We start from the raw sequence: 20,204 nt of genomic DNA on the forward strand, positions 1-20,204 counted from the left end.
TGGTTCGGTTCTACAGAGCCTGCTCATTCGCATGCTCGCTACAGACACTGCTCCAGACTAGTTACAGGGAGGTAGCTGTGTTGGTCTGCCGTAGTCGAAACAAAATAAAAAAATTCCTTCCAGTAGCACCTTAGAGATCAACTAAGTTTGTTACTGGTATGAGCTTTTGTGTGCATGCATGCATGTATATCTGAAGAAGTGTGCATGCACACAAAAGCTCATACCAATAACAAATTTAAAGGTAAAGATAAAGGGACTCCTGACCATTAGGTCCAGTCGCAGATGACTCTGGGGTTGCGGCGCTCATCTTGCTTTACTGGCCGAGGGAGCCGGCGTACAGCTTCTGGGTCATGTGGCCAGCACGACTAAGCCGCTTCTGGTGAACCAGAGCAGCGCACGGAAACGCTGTTTACCTTCCCGCCGGAGCGGTACCTATTTATCTACTTGCACTGTGTGCTTTCGAACTGCTAGGTTGGCAGGAGCTGGGACCGAACAACGGGAGCTCACCCCATCGCGGGGATTTGAACCGCCGACCTTCTGATCGGCAAGCCCTAGTCTCTGTGGTCTCTAAGGTGCTACTGGAAGGAATTTTTTTATTTTGCTCCAGACTGAAACCATGAAGCATATCAAAACCATCCAGAAACATCAGTAAATACTGGTGAGAAATTCACATTGCAAACACCTGTCCAAGCAATGCAGTTTTCAAAAATGACTGAAAGAAAGGGGTGTGTGATTCCTGCCAAACCTCCAGTGGTAGGAAGTTCCAGAGGGCATGGACAGCCACACTAAAGGCTCCCTAGTGAAGGCTGACTGAGCCTCCAGGGCACAGGGAACCACCAGAAGTGTCCCATCCGAGGGTCTCGGCGATTGAGGTGGAGTGTAAGGAATCAGCTAAGCTAAGGATTGGGACGCGGGTGGTGCTGTGGGTTAAACCGCAGCGCCTAGGACTTGCCAATCAGAAGGTCGCCGGTTCGAATCCCCGCGACGGGGTGAGCTCCCGTTGCTCAGTCCCTGCTCCTTCCAACCTAGCAGTTCGAAAGCACGTCAAAGTGCAAGTAGATAAATAGATACCGCTCCGGTGGGAAGGCAAACGGCGTTTCCGTGCGCTGCTTTGGTTCGCCAGAAGCGGCTTAGTTATGCTGGCCACATGACCCGGAAGCTGCACACTGGCTCCCTCGGCCAATAAAGCGAGATAAGCGCCAAAACCCCAGAGTTGGCCACAACTGGTCCTAATGGTCAGGGGTCCCTTTACCTTTACCTTTAAGCTAAGGACTGTACCTGGGACCTTGTGCAATGTACATGCAAGACAGATGCTCTACTTGTGAGCTACAGCTCTTCCTCCAGAAGCAAGGGAGGGAAGAGAAGTTAGGGGTAAACAGGGAAGTCATAAGTGGCCTGCTTTAGTCGCATTTGCTTAGGTTGAGTTACAGGCTGGGTTACAAGGAGGGCATGGAACCTGCAAGATGTGTCACATCTTGCACAAACTCAAGGATGTCGGTACAAAGGCCACAGAAAGAGCAGCAGTGAAACTGACAAGCTTTACACCCAACTTTGCAGTAAGTCCAGAAAGTGAGCTCTTTTTCGGGGCTAGTGAAATTTACATGCTGCCATTAAACCCGCTGCCCCTCCTGTGAAGGAGTTTCTCCAGATTTTCCACCCAAATCGGGAAATGTTTTCCGATTCCACAGCTACTCTTTGCACATGATGTTCCCAGTTTATGTATGTTATAGTCTACATAAAAGACTGCAAAGGACACTGGAGGAACTGAATAGGGTTGCCACCTTTGCTCTGGCAAAACACAGGACAGGGAAGAGAGGGGTGGAAGGTGGTTGTTCTTTTTATCTGGTGCTTAAGTGACTTGAAAGCAATCCATTGCAGTCTAACAGGATGTCCCCTTTGGCATTTGTCACACACACAAATTTGTATATCTGTCTGTGCTCGGCTACCCAGAGCTTAAATATGTGACCTTTCACACACCTTTTCAAACACATGCATAAAGAGGATACCTAACTTGGCACACACACAAACACGAGAGAGAGGGGGGGGGAGAGAGGATCTGAAATACAGGACAAAACTGTATCAATACAAGACATAGCATTTTACATTGAAATACAGGACAACCCTGTATTATACATGACAGGTGGCAACCCTAGAACTCAACTAGCTCAGCTCTGAAAGACAGGAAGAAGAAGAAGAAGAGTTTGGATTTGATATCCCGCTTTATCACTCCCCTTAAGGAGTCTCAAAGCGGCTAACATTCTCCTTTCCCTTCCTCCCCCACAACAAACACTCTGTGAGGTGAGTGGGGCTGAGAGACTTCAAAGAAGTGTGACTAGCCCAAGGTCACCCAGCAGCTGCATGTGGAGGAGCAGGGAATCGAACCCGGTTCACCAGATTACAAGTCCACCACTCTTAACCACTACACCGCAGGATATTTTATCTTTACCAGTGCCCTGGGCTTTACCCATAAAAACGTATTAAGAGCCCTGCAGGATCAGATCAAGCGACCCACCAAACCCATTGTGGCTAGTAGCCACTGATAGCCTTCTCGTCCGTGAACTTGCCTCATCAGATTCGTTGGACGCCCATGAGTTTTAGTGTTATGAGTAACGGCGAGGGAGCGTTGTTACCTTCAAGCCCTGCCTGCGGGTTTCTTGTAACCACTTAACTGGCGGCCGTGAGAAACAATATGCTGAACCAGCAGGGGGCTCCTTTTATGATTGGTCATAATCATATGGAATAAATTTCCGCTCACAATTTAAAGCAAACATCCCGACTTTGCACTTCCCCAACCAATACATGAACCTTAAATCACAGACTAAGTTTCTCTGACTAAGGAAGGTATTTGAAAAGGTATATTTGTTACAAAGGCTGTGGGTCATCCCCCCACTCTCTGCCAAACAATGGCAAAATTCCTAGGGGTTCCAGGCACTCACCCAGGGTCTGTGTTCCTTTGGAGAACTGAGACATGGAAGAGACTGTTGTAGCTTTAAAAAATATGGTTTATTCACCTATTTACACCTTCATGGAGGGAGTCCAGATCTTACCGCATGGTCATTTCAAGAGGGGCTTGTCCAGCATTGCAGCCCTGGAGCCAAAGGCATCTCTTCCAACCAGCCTTCAGCCAGCCTGCCCAAGATGGACCCCAGTCATCCTTCTTCTCCCTCTTCTTCCCAGCACACCTTGCTTAAAAAGTACTCCTTTCCTGTCACCTCAAACACACACCTCATCCCCATGGCAACCTCTGTCTGCCCAGGCCCAAGATTCCTCTTAGATGGGCCATCCCAGGCGAGGATCCTTGCTGGATCCGGCCATTACCCATCTAGGCCAGCATCCTGTTCTCACAGTGGCCACAAACCAGATACCTGTGGGAAGCACACAAGCAGGATTCAAGCACAAGGACGCTACATCCCAGGGGTCAGCAAACTTTTTCAGCAGGGGGCTGGTCCACCATCCCTCAGACCTTGTGGGGGGGGGCAGACTATATTTTGAAAAAATAATAATGAACGAATTCCTATGCCCCACAAATAACCCAGAGACGCATTTTAAATAAAAGAACACATTCTACTCATGTAAAAACACGTTGATTCCCAGACCGTCCGTGGGCCGGATTTCGAAGGCAATTGGGCCGGATCCGGCCCCCGGGCCTTAGTTTGCCTACCCATGCTATATCGTTTAAAGATATTTTTCTGGGAATATAAGGGAAGTTCTTTAATCTCAGTCACTGAGAGGTCATATTTGCCCATCAGTTGGGCAGCATGATGTACCCAGTTTTTAAGGGGTAATCCATTCAAGAGCTCAATCAGGCATTGTTTTGGTAGCCTAGTGTTGTCCATCTGTTGAACTCTAAGCCAGTAACAGAGAATTCTTTTATCTATTTGGCTCTCTATGCTCAACATGCGAATTTCCAACCTGACCATGGAGATTGCACGTCTTTGGGTAACCATGCTATATCCCCTCTTGGAATTTCCAACAACTGGATTTCAGATGGTTCCTTTCTTCAGGAAAGGAAACATTTCAGATAGTTCAGGATGGTGTGTGCGTGTGTTTTATGTGTGCCAAATTACCGCAAGACTTCTGCCTATCAAGCCTTGGTTCTCTGCTCTCATAAACATCTTTATTTCCTCATTGGCCAAAGAAGGTATTCTCCCCTGTGTGGGAATGGAAAAAGAGGTGGGCAGAAAGTTCAGGCTCAAAAAGGGGGAAATCAGAAATGACTCATGACAGGCAGTCAATTGGATGATGGCTTTGACCCAGATAAATAGCCGGGAACCTAAAACTGATGCTCTTTGGAAGAGCTTGAAGATTTGAGCAGCAGCAGCAGCAGCCTCAAACATCAACATTTGTGGACAAAGGGCCCCCAAGGGGAAACACGTGGCCGAAATCTAGAGCGGTCTTCCATGCCTTGTGGCAACTTTCTGCCTTCCAGTAACAGCACAGTCCCAAAGGCCGTCTCAGGTGCTGTCTTGCACCTTTCAGGTACTGTGTTGCCCAACTGAGCCACTTCACCTTTTCCTCCTTCTGCAGCTGTCCTTGGAGAACCTTGGAGAGAGCCGGTTCTGGCCCCGGATGATGAAACGGCAGGTTCTCCAACGCACGCACATGAAAAAGCGGCAGCCAGGGATTGCGCAAGCACACGAGACTGGAAGTGACACATGGCCTCTGCATCTCAAGTTGGCAGAGAACGCAGACAAGGCAGAAGGGAATTTGTTTTGCCCCGGCAGCTGGCCAGATCGCTTGGATTGGTGAATCCCAGCAGTACAGTAAGGCATGAGCTGAAAGTGGTGTCAAAATGGCCCATTGGGAGGAAAATATTCTCCTTGTTTACTCTAGCATGGAGGGAAGGCCCAGAGGACACTTCTGCCAGAAGTCAAACTCATTGGTCCATCTAGGTCAGTATTTACCCCTACCCCCTCTGTGCATTCTCAAAATCTGTTCAAGAGATTGTTAGGGGACCCCTCCAGAGCAAATTTAGGGGGTGCACAGGGAGAGGAGAGTTAGGAGACTTCTGCTTGCTCTGTGTTGGAAGCAACCTGGTGCACATAACAGAAATGAATGAAATAAAATGGAACTTTCAGCAAAATGATGTGCTATTTTCTTCTGCTTCCTTCCTCCTTGTCAGATGGCAGTTGCGGTTGCTCGAGAGTAACCAGGCAGGACTCCAAACCTGTGTTTTACAGGTTTTATTTTGGTGCAAACTATTGAAAGTGAAGAGCTCCAAAGCTCATGTCTGGCTCAATCGCGAGCAGAATCTGGGAGTGGTCCTTTTTTGGACCTCCCCCAGCATAAGATTTTCGTTACCCCCAACCTTCTCCTTCCCTCTTTGCACCTTAGGCTACTGCGCAGGATGGGCGATGGCAAGGGCATGTTTCCCTCCTGTCCGGCTTGCCCAGGAGCGGTGTTAAGTCTCCCACCAGCATCCTCTGGTCCTTGCACCTCTTCCCCACCAGAAGTGGGGCTTTCCTCCTCCCCGGAAGAGGAACTGCTTCGCAATATTTTCGGAGGCTCCCTGTAACACAACTGCCCTTCTATTCCTCGCCTCTGAGCCGATGGCAGTTCCATGACACTCCTGTTTACACTTGAGGTGGCAGACAGTTTTGTCTACCTGGGTTCCATCATAACCAACAGCCTCTCCATCAATGCTGAGCTGTGAGAGCATATTGGCAAAGCAATGGCTCATCTCCCCAAAAGCTGAAGAGACTACCAATACCAAGACGAAGGTCTGCCAGGCTCACGTGCTTTGTTGCAAGTGACTCATGGGCAACTTCCAACCATCAGGAGTGATGCTGCAACACCTTCCACACACACTGTGTCAGGAAGGTTTTGGGTATCACATGGCAGGGCAGAGTTTCAAACCAAGATGTGCTCTCCTAGGCCCACATTCCCAGCGTGGTCACACTTCTGTCCCAGCAATGTCTACGTTGGCTTTGTCATGTCCAATGGAAGATGGCAGGGTCCCCAAAGACATGCTCTACAGTGTTGTAAACAAAAAAATTGCCCTTTTCCCTCATGGGGTATCCAAGAGCCCATATAGAGTCCTTACATAGGTTCCCTATTGGTAGGAGAAAATAACAGAGGCCAACCAGAGAATACTGAGAAGCAAAGCAGCTAGTAAGCTTGATCTTTATTGAACTGTTGAAACAGGGTGCTCCCCTCACCCGCAGGAGAGAGGAGGGACCCAGAAAAATGGCCCGTGAGGCCTTATAAAGACTTTTGAAATTGCCACCCTGTAGATCAAGACCACCCCCAGAAACATCATACATACATCACAGAAGGGGTGTAACTTAAGACCACCCCTCAGATACATCATACCTACATCACAAAAAAGGCGGTCTTAAAACAGAAATTTGAATGTTGTTTTTCTCCTGTCCTTGTTTATCTCCTGTCTGGAATGTTACTTGATTGGATTGCCTGTGGAGCCTGGCCAGTCTTTTATAGTGATAGATACTTAGTTCCTGGGCCAGGTCACAGGCTCACACCCTATTCAAACACAGACATACCCTTAAGACAGGATTTGTGAAGGAAAAGACAATGGGGAGGCTTTTCCACTTTGACCATGCAGAGAAAACATTTGCTCAGTTTAGGAATCAAAATGGCTTCAGGTCGGTTTTCCTGTGCTGATCTATGTATGTGCGGTTATGAACATTGCCATATAGCTAAGACCTCAAAATTCCTATCACAATATCCCCCCTTTGGGGCTAGAATTTTTCAGGCGCCAGGCCCATTGGCAGACCAACTTTGCACTACAAAGATGTTTGCAAACGTTGACATGAAGGCCGGCGAAATCGACTCTGCTGTGTGCGAATCTCTTGCAGATGCCCGCAGTGCCTGGAGACAGGCAGCCAGTTTGTGCATCCATTGCAGGGACCAGAGGAGGAAGGACTGCGGTCGGAAAAGACATGGTGCCGCTGCAGCAGCACAACCAGATGCCTTCATCTGCCCCAACTGCAACAAAACATGTCTCACCAGCCTAGGGCTCTACAGCCACAGCAGGCGTTGCAACCTTCCAACAGTTTGACCTCACCCACAAAGGTGAACTCCTCCATTGTCTCCTGAGACAGACGGATGCCAACAAAACCAAAAGTGTTCCTGTTTAAGATTCTGTCCAATCATTTCCTCCTAACACTTCAATATAATCTCCCTCCACCACACATTTTCTGCCCTGCCTCAACATTCAGCTGGTATTTCAAGGCAGCTGGGAATGTTCAATCTGCAATTGAGTTTCCTCCCCCACGCCCAAATGTTTTTGTCCCTAAATGGCTTTGTTTTTTGTACTCCAGGCATAACCAAACTTGGCCCTCCAGATGTTTTGGGACTACAACTCCCATCAACCCTAGCTAACAGGACCAGTGGTCAGGGATGATGGGAATTGTAGTCCCAAAACATCTGGAGTGCCAAGTTTGGCCATGCCTGTTGTACTCCTTCAAACCACAGATACCATCCTCTCATTTCTCAGCGACCCCCATCTGGGCCACAAAACATTCAGCACTCACTACCTGCCTTTTCTATTGTAAGTAGCTATGTGACGCATTTAATATAAAAACCAAGGTAAAGGTAAAGGGACCCCTGACCATCAGGTCCAGTCGTGGCCAACTCTGGGGTTGTAGCGCTCATCTCGCTTTATTGGCCGAGGGAGCCGGCGTACAGCTTCCGGGTCATGTGGCCAGCATGACTAAGCCGCTTCTGGTGAACCAGAGCAGCGCATGGAAATGCCATTTACCTTCCCTCCGGAGCGGTTCCTATTTACCTACTTGCACTTTGACGTGCTTTCGAACTGCTAGGTTGGCAGGAGCAGGGACCGAGCAAAGGAAGCTCACCCCGTCGCGGGGATTTGAACTGCCGACCTTCTGATCAGCAAGTCCTAGGCTCTGTGGTTTAACCCACGGCGCCCCCCGTGCCCCCCCAAAACAAAAACCATTTATAATTATTTAACCATTTATAATTATTTATATATGCAATAAAAATCACGTAAAAAATTAGGATCACAGATCGCCTACTAACTGTTAAAGAATATGCATTTCTTAATTGTCTGGAAAAGCCTGGTGGCATCAAAAAGTTCTATTTATATATTGTTAAAATTGGTTAATTGTAATGAATTGATGTAGCAATTACTGTGGTTTTTTTCCTTTGTTATTGTTGAATTCTAAATAAAGTATTATTCTTTAAAAGAGAGAGAGAGAGAGAGACAGGCGCATAAAACCAATTCTTCTGAAAGCATTCAAGAAGTGCCCTCCTCTCCTTCCCCACCACTGCCACCCTGTCATTCCTTGCTGGCGGGCAATGGATGGGTGGGGTTGAGTTTTGGCAATCAGCACGTAGCCAGTGAAGGAGGAGAATGCCAGCAGTGACACTCAGAATGAGGCACCCGGAAGGTCGGCAGGATGGCAAAGCCTTTCCTGAATGTCTCCACTGACTTCATGAGGAAGATAAATAAGGTTGATCAAGTCAAGTGGTTGAGTGCAGGATGTGCAAGATTTGCCTTTGTTTGTTTTGGCTCTTGGATACTTCCTCTGCAACCTGCTTGTGGGCTTCCCAGAGGCATCTCCTTGGCCACTGAGAGTTTGGACTATACGGGCCTTTGGTCCGACCCCACAGGGCAATTGCTATGTTCCCATGAGAACTGTTCACCAACCACACCTGGAAGGCCATTCTTGAGGTTCCACATCCCTGACACGTAGTATTGTGGAAGGAATGAGGATGGTACTATATCTTCCTATATGCCTAGAAATGGAAGGCAGTCATCACGCAGCCCCCATTGGAGGATATGTAGTGTCGCATCACAAACCTGGATTTGCATGAAGTCAAAGCACAGCTCCCATTGGAGGATACGTAGTGTCGCATCAGAATCTTGGATTTGCATGGAAAAATGGGGTTCGGAAGGTGAAAAGCGAGCTTAGCAGCTGCGTGGGGTGGGAAGGGAGTGGTGTGGGGTGCTGGTGAGCAGAGGAAACAGGAGCCCAGACCCTAGTGTGTGAGTGTTTGTGTAGTACTTAGAATCATAGAAACATAAAGTTGGAAGGGACCCCAAACGTCATCTAGTCCAACATGCTGCAATGCAAGAATCTCAACTAAATCATACATGACAGGTGCTCATTCAACCTCTGCTTTGAAACCTCAAAGGAAGGAGAGTCCACCAGCTCTTGTGAGAGTCTGTCCCACTGTTGAACAGCTCTTACTGTCAGAAAGTTCTTCCTGATGTTTTGTGGGGAATCTCCTTTCTTGCAACACGAAGCCATGGGTTCGAGTCCTACCCTCCAAAGCAGAAGGAAAGAAGCTTGTTCCCTCTTCCATGTGACAGCCCTTGAGATACAGTGGCACTGTATCTCAAAATTCCTTCCAGTAGCACCTTAGAGACCAACTAGGTTTGTTACAGTCGTACCTCGGGTTAAGTACTTAATTCATTCCTGAGGTCCGTACTTAACCTGAAACTGTTCTTAACCTGAAGCACCACTTTAGCTAATGGGGCCTCCTGATGCTGCTGCGCCACCGGAGCACGATTTCTGTTCTCATCCTGAAGCAAAGTTCTTAACCTGAAGCACTATTTCTGGGTTAGCGGAGTCTGTAACCTGAAGCGTATGTAACCTGAAGCATATGTAACCCGAGGTACCACTGTATTTGAAGATGGCTATCATATCTCCTCAGTCTCCTCTTTACCAGGCTAAACATGCCCAATTCCCTCAACCATTTCTCATATGGCTGAGTTTCCAAACCCTCAATCATCTTGGTCGCCCTCCTCTGCACATGTTCCAGCTTGTTAATATCCTCCTTAAATTGCAGTGCTCAGAAATGAACACAGTACTCCAAGGCAGAATGAAGCGGTATGCTTACGTCTTCACACAGCACACAAACTATGGACCAGTTGCATAGGAGGCAGTGACAGCCACCAACGAAAAGATGGCTACTAGCCATAATGACTAAGCCCAGGGTCGGAGGCAGTAAATGCTTCTGAATACCTGTTGCTGGAAACCAAGGGAGTGGGAAGAGTGCTCTTGTGTTTGAGTCCCGCTTGCAGGTTTCCCACGGTCACCTGGTTGGCCAGAGAACAGGATGCTGGAGGTGGTAGACCTTTTGACCTGATACAGCAGCCAGGCTGTTATTTCATTCCCATGCATAATGCAAATCTATGCAAACTATTAGTGAGAGCTGTAGTTAAGCCATCTATTAGCAATCCCCACACTCATCCTTGTCATTCCAAACACTGTTATCACCTGCGTGTTTATATCTCCCGGAGACAACTATCTTCAAAAGTGGCAGGATGGTTAGAACATACGACATCAAATGGAACATCCCCTGAAGGCTCTGCAATATGATCTATATCACTGAGGGCAAAAAACCAAAACAAAAACCAGCCCCAGGGATGTCGCATCGAATATGTAGGTAAAACAACAACCAACCTACGCACACATTTTAGAAACCATAAATCTGCAATCTTGATTGAAGGAGTGGAGCAACCAGTTGCTGGACGTTCCAGTTCTCAGAACCACAGCCTGTCAGTAATTGCTAAAGAGATGCTCAGAGATCCATCAATGTTTGCAAAGAGGGAGAACTGCTGGATGGACGCACTGGACACATTTGCACCACATGGCCTCAAGGAGAGCACATGGAGGATACCAACAGCATTGCTTATCTTCAGTGAATGATGATGATGATATATTATTTATACCCCACTGATCCGGCTGGGTTTCCCCAGCCACTCTGGGCGGCTCCCAACAGAATATTAAAAACACAATGAAACATCAAACATTAAAAACTTCCCTAAACACTTGGCTGCCTTCAGCTGCCTTCTAAAAGTCAGATAGTTGTTTATTTCCTTGACATCTGAAGGGAGGGCGTTGCACAGGGCAGGCATCACTACCGAAAAGGCCCTCTGCCAGGTTCCCTGTAACCTCACTTCTCGCAGTGAGGGAACCCCCAGAATGCCCTCAGATCTGGACCTCAGTGTTTTGCCTGAACGATGGGGGTGGAGATGCTCCTTCAGCTCTTGTGAGTGGTCCATTCTCAATGCTGTTTACAGGCAGTCCTTGTTTTGCAAAGGGGTTACGTTCCGGACCACCATGTACATCGGCCTGGCCCATGGGAAGTGTTCTGCCCCGGCCCCGTTCCGCCCTTTTAGTGACATTTTTGGGCCACTTCTGAGTCCGGCGCCTTGCACACGTGCATGATTTCACACCCATCGGACATGCGTAAATTGGGAGCTGTCTGTAACTGCCGCCTTGGTAACAGCATAGTTTCTGAAATATACTCGGAGTCAAGAGTGGATTTCATGCTCTTTATTCAGCTCATAGTGGTGAGGAGGAATGGAAGTTCCCCCAGAATGTCTGCTTTATATACATTATTTACACAATGGGCCCCACGTGATTGGCTAATTCCGGGATTCTCCTGTAGGCCAATCAGGTTGTGGATTCACTTCCACCTGGAGCTGGATTGGGTGGCTCCTGTGGACCAATCAGACTGCTGCATTCTGAATCCTATTGTTCTAGGACCAATCAGACTGCTGCATTTTGCTATTCAGCTCAGTACCTAACAGTTTCCGATTTTGTCAGAGCTGAAAGCTGAAATGCTGATGCCGAAAGCCATATAAATCATAGAACTGTAGAGTCGGAAAGGATCCCAAGGGTCATTGTGTCTGACCCCCTGCTGCAATGCAGGAATCACAGCTAAAGAATCCCTGACAGACAGCCATCCAAACTCTGTTTAGAAACCTCCAGTGATGGAGAGCCCACTACCGTCCCAGGTCATCCGCTCCACTGTTGAGGGGCTCTTACTGCCAAGAAGTTCTTTCCAATGTTCACTCTGAATTTCATTTATTGTAATTTGAACCGCCCTGTCCTCTGGAGCTGCAGTATACAAGCTTGCTCCATCTTCCATGTGACAAGTCCTTCAGATCCAGGAAAATGGCGATCGTGCATGAAGTGCCGTTTGATGCTTTAAAAACTATCTATCTGTTGGTAACAAAATAATTCAGCAAGGGTAAACACAGGTTATAGGTCCTGGGTTACCTAGCTGTGCCAGGGATGATGGGAGTTGGAGTCTAACAATATCTGGATGACACCACTTTGGTTTTCCCTTGCTGTAGGCTGACACTTTGTTAGGAAGCTGATTGCTTACATGGCTCCGGAGACTCGCCATTGATCAAAAGGGCGAAGACATGAGAAAGGGAAAGCGGGGCTTCTAGCATGACCCAGGAAAGCTGGAAAACCATTTATTGCAAAATAATAATAATTTATTATTTATACCCCGCCCATCTGGCTGGGTTTCCCCAGCCACTCTGGGCGGCTTCCAACAAAACACTAAAATGCAATAACCTATTAAACATGAAAAGCTTCCCTAAACAGGGCTGCCGTCAGATGTCTTCTAAAGGTTTGGTAGTTATTTTTGTCTTTGACATCTGGTGGGAGGGCGTTCCACAGGGCAGGTGCTACTACCAAGAAGGCCCTCTGCCTGGCTCCCTGTAACTTGGCTTCTCGCAGCGAGGGAACCGCCAGAAGGCCCTCGGCACTGGACCTCAGTGAAACTGTTTATTGAAGCTCTACACTTCCAAGGGTTCCCCGCCCTTTTTCTTCTCCTTTTTTCTTACTTTTGTGCCCTGCCTTATTTTAAAGACTCAGGGAGTACAGCTCCCTTGCGAGCTAGGACTGATGGCTGCTCTAGACCTATGTGCACACCACACTTAAAAAACACATGGCTCCTGCAAAGATCCCAGGAACTAGGGTTTGTGAAGTGCACTGGGAATTGTAACTCTCTAATTACAGCCCCCAGGATCCTTTGGAGGGAGGAGTCATGTGTTTAAAATGCATTGTGTGTACACCTCCAAAACATCAGGAGGCCACCAAAGAGGAAAATGGTTGCACTAAACCATGGTTTAGCATAACATCCAAATACAGGCAGACAGTTAAACTGTGGTTGGGAGCCTGTGTCTCTCTGGACATTGCTGAACTACAACTCCCACCAGCCCCAGCCAGCCTGACCAATGGCCAGGGAAGGTGGGATTTGTAGTTCTTTAAGACCTGGCGAGCCGTAGGCTAGCAAATATACTGCAAGTCTCTTTGAAAACTTTGGTTAGTAGACAGGGTATCCATATTCTTAAATTTATTGGTTGCTAATTCACCGAGGTGCCTCAAAGCGACTTAACAATATGTAAGCAAACACGTGCACTAAAACTGATATAAAAGAAAAAAACAAAGAAAAATCTAAAAGACAATCTTATTTTTAAAAGGCAGAAAATTATGCGTGGGAGAAGTGCAAAGAACTGTATGCTAGTCAAAACTGCAGGCAGAAAAAGTATTTGTTAGGATAAGTTCGTAATAATGGCTGTAGAATTTTTAGGAGGATTTAGAGAGAGAGAGAAACACACATTGGTGCAGACCTGAATTTAAGGTTAGAAAAATGAGAAATAGAGGGAAGCGAAATCAACAGACCCTTCCATCCCTATCTATTTGTTGACGAGAGTATGTTTCAACTCCAGCTTTCCAATAATGAGAATAAGGACTTCTGCTCTTGTATGTGGGGTATCTCCAGGTGACCAGAAAATGTCCTCATTTGCTTGAGCAAAGGCTTACGCAGTAGTTAGACTGTGCCTGCTGAGCATCCATTCTGATTTCTTTACAGGGTGGATATGTAACAGTGAGCATTCAACTTGCATTCATCTTGATTTGCTTGCGGGGCCGTTACGCCTTAATCGTATCTTCATCCCACACTTTTCATTATGTCTCCCCAACACTTTCCCAGCAGCAAAAAGTCAAGGCTTTTAGTATTTGTTTTGTAAAATCTGGATTGGTTGTACGTAGGCGAATTAGCGCTTTAATCCCCTTTAATTGGGCAACCAAAATTTCCGGGATGGGCCCGAATCCTTCCTGAAAAATGGCGAAATTCTGGAGACACTCCCGTTCTCAATCTTGACTGGCAGATCGTTCCTGCAGTATGTCAGGGAGTGGCCGTAGCTCAGTGGTTAGAGCACCTGCCTTGCACACAAAAGGTCGCAGGGTCAATCAATCCCTGGAATCTCCAGGTAGGGCTGCCCAAAACCCTGGAGACCTGCTGCCAGTCCGTGTAGACAATACTTAGCTAGATGGACCAAGCGGCTGACTCAGTATCAGGCAGCTTCTTGTGCCAACAAATGTTGTTTTCCAGCTCCTGTCATCGCCCCTGACCATTGGCCAGGCCCTTATTACCGCAGTTTTAAAACTACTGCACTGTAGTTCATATCCAGGCCCCATTCAAAGTGCTCACATTTTTGTTTAACACCCTACATGACTTAGGCTCCAAATATCTGAGCGACTTCCTCTGTCCTGACAGGCCCTCTGGGTGCTAAGAACAGAAGAGGGGGCCCTCTTGTTCTACCTCTCTCAGAAATCTGGGTGCTGGTTGTTAAGTTGTGGGTGAACATATCAGACGACACAGCGATTCTTCAAACAGCTCTTGTTTATTCACAGGCTAGAACAGAACTGAACTGAAGGGTTCAGCCAGCCTGCTTATATAGAGCTCCACTACAACGCAACAGTAACAACTTTCTGTAACTATCCAATCACTGAACGTCACTTTCAATTCCTTATTTGCATATGTGGACCTGAGTGAAAACTATCTACAGTATCCCCCTGCTGGCCCAGGGTGAGAACTTCAGAACATAACACTGGTGGTCTAGAAGAGGGCCTTCTCTGCTCCAGCCCCTACGTCGTGGAATTCCTTCCCTGTCTGGCACCTTCCCTGTACAGCTTTCAGCCAGTGCTAAAGACAACCTCTTTACCCTGGCTTTTGACACCTGAGAGGTGTGTCTTCAGGGTCCACCCAGTTTTTAATTGTTGGAGCCTACTCTGGGACCTGCTGGTGGAGGGCAGGAAATAAATTTAATGATAATAATGCTGGCTGGGGATGATGGGAGTAGGAGTCTAACAACCTCTGCAGGGCCCCACACTGGCCATTTCTAAGAGAAGGCACCCCCCCTAAACACCCCCAAAGGGGAAATGGGCAGCCTGTATTACACAGATATTAGGGTTGCCATATTTCAAAAAGTAAAAACCAGAACACCTTGAAAGTTGTTATTGAGCTTTTTTTTTTTAAGGAAGGCCCCAAAATTCTTGAGCCTTTTGAAGGAAAACTCGAAAATTGTTCAGCTTTTTTTAGACAAACCCCCAAGCTGCTGAGCTTTTTTTCAAACCCCTCCCAACAACATCAGAGCAGCCTCAGCATACAGTGGTACCTCGGGTTACATACGCTTCAGGTTACATAAACTTCAGGTTACAGACTCCGCTAGCCCAGAAATATTACCTCGGGTTAAGAACTTTGCTTCAGGATGAGAACAGAAATCGTGCTCCGGCGGCGTGGCGGCAGCAGGAGGCCCCATTAGCTAAAGTGGTGCTTCAGGTTAAGAACAGTTTCAGGTTAAGAACGGACCTCCGGAACGAATTAAGTACTTAACCTGAGGTATCACTGTATTTGGTAGCTTCAGGCAACAAGGCATTTTTCTGCATCTTACTCTCTTGGGGAGGGTATGGGATATTAGGGAAGGGGACGCAACTATCCTTCTGGGATCGTTTGTCTGTCTTTGGTCCCTACCCTGCAGTCAGCTCTCACCTGTGGCTCCCACAAGCTGTCAGCATGTGACAGTGGCCACATCCTGGGAATGGCTTCAACTGGCCAGCTAAACCAAGTGAAGGTACCTGGCGACTTTGGGATTTCCCTTGCATAAGAAGACAGGCTCTGGCGGATTGAGCTGGCGAGACCAATAGTGGGTCCAATGGTCAAGAAGGTGGTTTCTGTATGTGCTGTAGAAGGAAGTGAGGGGCAAATGGAGCTCATCAACCTGGGAAGGTAGGCCATCTAGGAGAAGGAAAACTCTCATCCTAAACCTCTGCTGCCTTGCAGGATATCTTTGGGAGAAGAGTTTGGATTTGATATCCTGCTTTATCACTACCCGAAGGAGTCTCAAAGCGGCTAACATTCTCCTTTCCCTTCCTCCCCCACAACAAACACTCTGTGAGGTGAGTGGGGCTGAGAGACTTCAGAGAAGCGTGACTAGCCCAAGGTCACCCAGCAGCTGCATGTGGAGGAGCGGGGAAGCGAACCCGGTTCCCCAGATTACGAGTCTTCAGCTCTTAACCACTACACCACACTGGCAACCAAGATGTATTTGGCTAAGTCCCTAAGATGGTTCGATGGTGCTTTGTATGCCTCCTTCTGGCAATGCCTGCAGCCCAGCTGGTGCCAAATGTATTGCTCTGCTTTCGTTTGGACCACATCAGTGAGGTTGAGAGGGTGGTCTTGTCATCTGGGCAGCCCAGGACCTCCAAACACATTGCCCAGTTTTACACCCTGGGAAGGTCACTTTGGTGCTGCTGATACAGTGGTTTGACTTCACTCCTGGAGGCACACTCCATTGTCTCTCGAGACAGACGGATGCCAACGATTCTCCTCGGGAAGGAAATTGCCTTTCCTCTCCCAAGAGAGCAGCACTGAAATTTAATCATTAATCCCCACCCCCATTTTGACCTTGTTCCATACAAGCAAACAAAGCAAAAGGTATCCATTCACTTGGATGGAATGAAGAAGAATAGGCCCGCAATGGGACAGTTGGGAGACTGTATCCACACCTACACACTTTTAAAAAGCAAACAAACCAATAAAGCTGGAGCACCTGTACTTAGCTACCCATTCACTTGGATGGAATGAGAACTTGGAAGCAACGAGAAGGAAGGAGCTTGCAATGGGGAACCTGGGACATGGTTTCCACACATGCACACTTTTTAAAAAAGAGAAAAACACAACAACCCTAGAGCCCATGGATATCAGCCACCCATTCACATGTATGGAATTAACACTTGGACGGAATGAGGAGAAAAGGGCTTGCAACTGGACACTTGGAGGGTTGTGGCCCCTCTTACATTTAAAACAACAGCTTAGGGATGCCCACTAGACTACAGACGCCCTAGGCAAGAGGCTTGTACTGCCTGAGTTTGTCTGGCCTCATATTATTATTTCTCTGAAATATGAAAAAATGCTCACTTACCTTCAACTCTGATTCCTTCCTGAGATGCCAGAAAGTCCTCCACACACAGAACAGTTTCCCGCAGAAGAAAATGTCAAAATCCCAGCTTCTTCTCTGCTTTGGCGAATTGCATCCATCCCGAGACACAAACCAACCGCACGACTTGGATCCTTTCTTCGGGATGAGGAGCGAATGCCGTTCCTGTAATGTACTGTGATTTATTTGCATGCGGGAGAAAACAAGTCAGCAGAGGTGTTGAAACCATTTTTTTGCAAGACGGGTTTGCCTAATAACACACTGTCATTATTGGTGAGATTAAAATACCAGGTTGGTGACTGGAACCAGCAGAGCAGAGCTGGATAGACAAAGGGCTGAGTGGAGAAAGAAGCTGCCCTGGGTAGGAAGCTGGCAGCATGATGGACTCCAGGACGTGACGGCGGTTGAGTGCCCTGCTGATCTGGTCCAGCAGTCGGAAGGATGCCACAAGCTTCACCGACTTGGGTGGATTTAAAAGAGGACCAGTCAAATTGATGGAGGATGCGACTCAGTGGCCACTGTGAGAGCCGGATGCTGGACCAGATGGGTCCTTGGCTTGATCCAGCAGTGTTCTTTTGATACCTGCATTGTGGGAGGTTAGGCTAGAAGACCCTTGGTGTCCCTTCCAACTCTATGGTATTATCTGTAAAGGGAAAGGGAAAGGGACCCCTGGCCATTAGGTCCAGTCGTGGCTGATGCTGGGGTTGCGGCGCTCATCTCGCTTTAGAGGCCGAGGGAGCAGCTTCCGGGTCATGTGGCCAGCATGACTAAGCCGCTTCTGGCGAATCAGAGCAGCGCACGGAAACGCCATTTACCTTCCCACCGGAGCGGTACCTATTTATCTACTTGCACTTTGACGTGCTTTCGAACTGCTAGGTGGGCAGGAGCAGGGGCCGAGCAATGGGAGCTCACCCCGTCACGGAGATTTGAACCGCTGACCTTCTGATCGGCAAGCCCTAGGCTCTGTGGTTTAACCCACAGTGCCACCCGCGTCCCGGTATTATCTGTAGTTGAAACAAAAAAACACACAGAGAGGAGAGAACCAAGCACTATAAACTGACTGAAGAGCCCAGGGCAATTGCAACCCTTCGGTGTTGTAAATCCGGGTGTATATTTTATATACAGTACCGTCAGCGTTGCAAGAATAGTAATCCAGTTTCTCTTTCTCTCTCCAGAACAAAAAAATGATAAAACTCCTTAATTATATGTTATGATTTAGACAGGGCTTTTAATCCTCAATTTCATCTTCCTAATTGCTTGCCATTTGGAAGTTCCTTTCATCTCACAGAAACCTAACGAAGCACCTTTTAAAATTGTCCGTGGTCATTTTTTCTTAGCCCTCTCCTATAAGTATTTTTATAGGCCACCCAAATCTCTGCTGAGGGTTGCGAGATTCCAGAGGTCTTGGCACTTAACCAGGGTTTGTGTTTCCTTTGGAAAAACGAGGCATGGCAGAGACTGTAGTGTCTTTAAGATGTATGGTTTTATTTACACACATCTACATGGGTGGCGCTGTGGGTTAAACCACAGAGCCTAGGACTTGTCGATCAAAAGGTCGGCGGTTCGAATCCCCGCAACAGAGTGAGCTCCTGTTGCTCGGTCCCTGCTCCTGCCAACCTAGCAGGTCCGTTCTTAACCTGAAACTGTTCTTAACCTGAAGCACCACTTTAGCTAATGAGGCCTCCCGCTGCCACCACACTGCCACCGCTCAATTTCTGTTCTCATCCTGAAGCAAAGTTCTTAACCCGAGGTACTATTTCTGGGTTAGCGGAGTCTGTAACCTGAAGCGTATGCAACCTGAAGCGTATGTAACCTGAGGTACCACCGTATAGCCATTTCGCAAAGAAGGCGCTATCTAAACATGCTCAGGGGATGCTCAGATCCATTTGCCAAACTGTTCACCAAAGACTGTTTACCAAAGACCTGAGGAACCAAGGTAAATTATGTATATAATTTAAATTATGTATATAAGAAGTCACACTTACACATAACATGATTCACTGTACTCTAATCGGCGCCTGCTAAAAACATTTTTCTTTAGGCAACTCTATCCAGCCATGTGGAATGTTGGAATGTGTTTTAATTTGCTTTTCAGCTGATCGTTGGTTTTAATTATTTTTGAAGGTTTTGGATTCTTGGGCTTGTTTTTAAATGAGAATTTAATTGTTTTATTGTTTTTTGCAAACTGCTTTGCTTTTTTGGGGGGTTGTTGTTTTTAGAATAATGTGGTTTGTAGAACAAAAAGAAATTAATAAAAATAATGCACCCTTCTTTATTCTTGTTATTGGGTGAATACCTTTAGAGATGCTCGTTTCTGACTTCCGGGGTGGCGCTATCGGTAATGGCGGACTCCCTCTGATCCGGAGGGACTGGCTCCACGAAAAACGGGTCTGTTCTGCTACGGCGAAGCGGGGACCCTTCAAAAAATCACAGGCGGAGGAAGCCTGTGACCATGGGACTTGGCGGGCACCTTTTGCGCCCCCCCAATCCGTAAAGGAACCCAACTATGGGCTCCGGAGCGAAGAGGGGCTAGTGGCGCGGTGCTGAGAGTCAACTGCTTCTTCCGTGGAGCGAAGCCGCACAGCTGTTGCCGGAGAGCGCTACCTTTTTCCTGGGACAATTTGGTTACAAAAACAACTACCCGTGGCAGATCAAATTTGGACAATTGGACTTTAAACAACGATCTGTGAGTAGAAGGGAAAATTGGATTAGGAAATTCTTTTTAATTTGGCACTGAAGCGGGAAGGTCTAAACAGGAAGTCAGCCTTCCGTTTCTTGTAGATAGATTAAAGCAAAGACATGGCAAACTAGAGTTCAGAAAATCGTTTGTAAAGGATCAACTTTCATCATTTAAAACTACTGAACCCCCTTCGGAAGCAGGAGAAGAGGGGGGACTTTTTCCGGATGGTTTAAACTTGCAGGAGAGAGTGTAAAGAAAAGTAATTTTCCACCGTCTTGAACCTGGGAGCGGGATGTCAGGACAGACGTTTTTGGGAAGTTCATTGACTATAGACAAATGTTTTTGACAGATAGTTAAAAGAAGAGAAACATAGTGACTCCATTGTTCTCTTTCGTATTTTAAAGGAACAAATACTGACAAAATATCTGAAAAAGGAAACTTTGTTGTTAGATCTGTTGTTAAAAAAAAGAAAAAAGAAAAGAGATTGATACAAATAGAAGTTCTTCC

The 20,204-nt window shown here is 47.2% G+C and overlaps 1 protein-coding gene across 1 annotated transcript in view; it reads right to left on the reverse strand.

Annotated features, from left to right (window-relative positions):
- The window catches only part of SCNN1D (sodium channel epithelial 1 subunit delta), a 70,422-nt gene extending 53,267 nt beyond the window's left edge, over positions 1-17,155 (reverse strand). Inside the window, exon 1 of the mRNA XM_081016125.1 lies at positions 17,003-17,155. The gene's annotated coding sequence lies outside the window, so the exon portion shown is untranslated. The remainder of the gene's footprint in view (positions 1-17,002) is intronic.
- Positions 17,156-20,204: the final 3,049 nt, after the last annotated feature.

The sequence above is a fragment of the Podarcis pityusensis genome, assembly GCF_964106645.2.
Source record: "Podarcis pityusensis genome assembly, chromosome: 8".
Lineage (NCBI taxonomy): Eukaryota > Metazoa > Chordata > Lepidosauria > Squamata > Lacertidae > Podarcis > Podarcis pityusensis.